General features: G+C 45.1%; 1 pseudogene; it reads right to left on the bottom strand.

Annotated features, from left to right (window-relative positions):
- Positions 1-483: 483 nt before the first annotated feature.
- On the bottom strand, positions 484-555 carry LOC111721789 (annotated as a pseudogene).
- Positions 556-4,233: the final 3,678 nt, after the last annotated feature.

Below are 4,233 nucleotides of genomic sequence, written 5' to 3'. Positions count from 1 at the left end.
CTAATTCTCTGAATCAATCTAACAGGAATTCCTGTCAAACTGTCACCCAGCTTCTACTTGCGCATCTCCAGAGAGATAAGGAACTCCTTACCATGCTGTGGACAGCTCTGTTGCTTTTTCTGTTCAGTGTAAATTTGCCTTCTTAGGCTGTGTGCAGTGGCTCTTACCTATAATCCCAGTGCTCTGGGAGGCCTGAGCTCAGGAGTAAGAGACCAGCCTGAGCAAGAGTGAGACCTCATCTCTACTAAAAATAGAAAAACTCACCAGGCATCATATAGTCCCAACTACTTGGGAGGTTGAGGCAAGAGAATCTTTTGAGCCTAAGAGAGTGAGGTTGCCATGAGCTAAGATGATGCCATTATACTCTAAAAAAAGAAAAATGAGGTGTTGCTCTGTGGCCCAGGCTGGAGTGAAGTGGCACTTTCATACTTCAATACAGCCTCAAACTCCTATGCTCAAGCAATCCTCCTGCTTCAGCTTTTGGGGGAGCTGGGATTATAGGTGTATACCATCACACTTAGCTCTGCTAGACAAATTGTAAAAGAGCTAACACTACACCATGGTTGGGGCATGATGGCTCATGCCTGGAATCCTAGAGTTTGGGAGGCCAGTGCAAGAGGATCATTTGAGGCCAAGGAGTTTGAGGTTGTAGTGAATTATAGTGAAACCACTGCACTCTACCCTGGGGCAACAAAGCAAGACCTTGTCTCAGAAAAACAAAAACAAAAAAACTTGTAGGTATGTACATACACATGTGATACAAAAGACCACTGAGTTATTAAATCTAAGTGGAATATAGACATAAACTTTACATATTACAGATGTTCTGTATATTAATCTTTTAAATTTTAGCTTTGAAATTTTTCAAATGAAAAGTTGGTGGGCTGGGCATGGTGGCTCATGCCTGTAATCCTAGCAACTTTGGTAAGCCAAGGTGGGTGGATTGCTTGAGCTCACAAGTTTGAGACCAGGCTAAGCAAAAAAAAAAAAAAAAGCCAGACCCTGTCTCTACTAACAATAAAAAACTGAGGCAAGACTATTGCTTGAGCCCAAGAACTTGAAGTTGCTTTGTGCTATAGTGCCATGATACTCTAGTTAAGATGCCAGAGTGAGAATCTGTCTCAGGAAAAAAAAAAAATTACTTGCAGAACTTGTTAAAACACAGGCTGCTAAACGTTTCTTTCTCCCAAAGTTTCGGAATCAGTAGATCTCGGAGCGGCTCTAGTAAATTGCATTTGTAGTAAGTTCTCAGGTGATGCTGATGCTATTGGTGGAAGGATCACTGCTATAGATCAGGGTTTCTCAGCAACCTCACTAATCACATTTTAGAGCAGTTAATTCTTTGAGTGTCTCTGGTCTCCATCCATTATATGCCCATAGTACTCCACCAGATATCTCCAGACATTGTCAAATGTACTCCAGGAGGATAAATTATCCAAGGTTGAGAACCACTTTATTTATTTTTTTATTTGGGGCTTAAGTGATTCTCTTGCCTCGGCCTCCCAAGTAGCTGGGACTACAGGTGCCCACCACAAAGCCAGGCTATTTTGTTGTTGCAGTTGTCATTTTTTTTTTTTTTTTTTTGAGACAGAGCCTCAAGCTGTCGCCCTGGGTAGAGTGCTATGGCGTCATAGCTCACAGCAACCTCAAACTCTTGGGCTCAAGTGATTCTCTGGTCTGTTGTTGTTGTAGTTGTCATTGTTGTTTGGCAGGCCCTGGCTGGGTTCTAACCCACCAGCCCCAGTGCATGTGGCCTGCGCCCTAACCGATGAGCTATGGGCACCAAACTGAGAACCACTTTAGAGGATGTAAGTTAAAGAAGAATGTAAGAGTCTAGATGGGTTGCAGTTGTCAAGTGAAGAAATGGAAGCCTAGAAGAAAGGAGGTTTGGTATAGCCTAGGGCTTGATGCAGAGGGTAGGCGTCCACCTAGGACTCTTTCAGAGAAGGATCATTATGTGTCTGGGATGTAGAGAAAACTGACTGGAGGGTAGGCTCAGAGCTCAGACTCGGCTTCATTTGGTCCTGCAGGATCAGGGGCTGTCAATTTTAAATTTGGCCCCTCCTTTCATCCTGAAACATCAGCTGTCAAAACCCAAAGGCTCTTGGAAAAAACAATCCTGTCCTAACCCAGATGGCCTGACAGCCTTTTTTTTTTTTTTTTGAGACAGTCTCAAGCTGTCTACCCTGGGGAGAATGCTGTGGCATCACAGCTCACAGCAACCTCAAACTCTTAGCCTTAAGCGGTTCTCTTGCCTCAGCCTCCCAAGTAGCTGGGACTACAGGCGCCCACCACAATGCCTAGCTATTTTTTGTTGCAGTTGTCATTGTTTGGCAGACCCAGGCTGGGTTCAATCCCGCCAGCCCTGGTGTATGTGGGTAGCACCCTAGCCGCTGAGCTACAGGTGCTGAGCCGTAATAGTCTTTCTCTAAGGCCCAACTACGCACAATGCCACACTGCTCAGAGCTCTCTTACCTCAGTTTCCCATCCTCTTACCATGAGACATTAATAAGCAGCACACTCTAATTCAGTGAGAAGCAAATACTCTGTAGTTGTGGAGAAGCAACTCTAGTAAGACCCTGACCTGTCTTTTCTTTTTCTTTTTTTTTAGAGACAGACTCTTCCTTTGTCACCCTTGGTAGAGTGCGGTGGTATCACAGCTCATAGCAACCTCCAGGTCTTGCTTAGCCTCCCAAGTAGCTAGGACTACAGGCGCCCGCCACAACATCTGGTTATTTTTTTGTTCCAGTTTGGCTGGGGCTGGGTTCAAACCCACCACCTTTGGTACATGGGGCTGGTGCCCTACCCACTGAGCCACACGTGCCGCCCCTGATCTATCTTTTCTAGCTACTAACTAGACCTAGTCTCTGGAAAAAAAAAATATATATATATATATAAATTTTGGGACAGAATCTCATTTTGTTGCCCTTGGTAAAGTGCTGTGACATCATAGTTCATAGCAATGTCAAACGCTTGGGCTCAGGTGGTCCTCTTGCCTCCACCTCCTAAGCAGCTGGGATTACAGGTGCCCGCCACAACACCCAGTTAGTTTTAGAGAAAGGGTCACTGCTCTTGTTCATGTTGATCTGGAACTTCTGAGCTGCTAGGATTATAGGCGTGAGCCACCGTGTTGGACCTACAAAGATTATTATTATTTTTTGAGATAGTCTCACTATGTCGCCCTTGTAGAGTTCTGCGACATCACAGCTCATAGCAATCTCAAACTCTTGAGCTCAAGCGATTCTCTAGCCGCAGCCTCCCTTGTAGCTGAGACTACAGGTACCTGCCACGACACCAGGCTGTTTTGTTTGTTTAGCAGGCTTGGGCCAAGTTTGAACCCACCAGCTCTGGTGCATTTGGCCAGTGCCCTAACCACTGAGCTATAGGCACCAAGCCCATTCTTGTCTTTAAAACCAACATCTGTGCCTATTATCTGTTTACCTGGAACATTAGACAAGGTCTGGAGGCCTGGATCTGCCTCCCTACAAGACTCATTCTTATATAACTCCATAAAGGTCTCCAGGGATTACCTTCCTTTACCTGAAAAGGGGTCATCTGTGCTTGTACAATCAGGGGAAGTTAGGGAAGACAGCACCAAGTTGTGTTTTGATGGGTTGGCTTGTAAATAAACTGTATAGGGGATTAGGAGTGGATGGGATTAGGGTTACCAACTAGGAGAAAAAATAATTGTGTCAGGCAAGCCCCCAAAGTGACCTGAAAGTCTACCTCCCTGAAAATTCAGTCCACAAAACTCAGCCATGCAGTGAAAAAAGAAATTTGGCTCTTTAAGTGCCAACAATATTAAGTGTTAGAGACTGTGGAAGTCATAAAGGGAAATTAACTGAAAACCAGAGATGCCATTACTCATTCGGGAGCAATCTCTCTCTCCCAAAGTGAGAATACAATTTGTACCCTCTGGGGATGTTTTACACTCAAATTTTTATTCCCCAGGTTGGGGCTTCTATTTTCTTCAAATTCTAAGTGGTACTATTATTTCCTGCTAATAGCTCTAGCCTCTTCAAGAAGGCACTAGGGGGGACTGAAGAGGCTAAGGTTAGAGGAAAATCCTTGCAACCTGCAGGGTTCTTCCCAATCACCGCTATCTTCTCAAGGGATTGGGAGGCTTTTAAAAGTGCAGTGTCGGCTCGGCGCCTATAGCTCAGCCGGCTAAGGCGCCAGCCACGTACACCTAAGGTGGCGGGTTCGAATCCCCAGTCCGGAACCACCAAACAA

This window comes from Otolemur garnettii, unplaced genomic scaffold, assembly GCF_000181295.1.
Source record: "Otolemur garnettii isolate 467f Iridium unplaced genomic scaffold, OtoGar3 scaffold00184, whole genome shotgun sequence".
NCBI lineage: Eukaryota > Metazoa > Chordata > Mammalia > Primates > Galagidae > Otolemur > Otolemur garnettii.
Note: the sequence above shows the minus strand (reverse complement) of the source record. Positions and strands in the feature narration are given on the sequence as shown.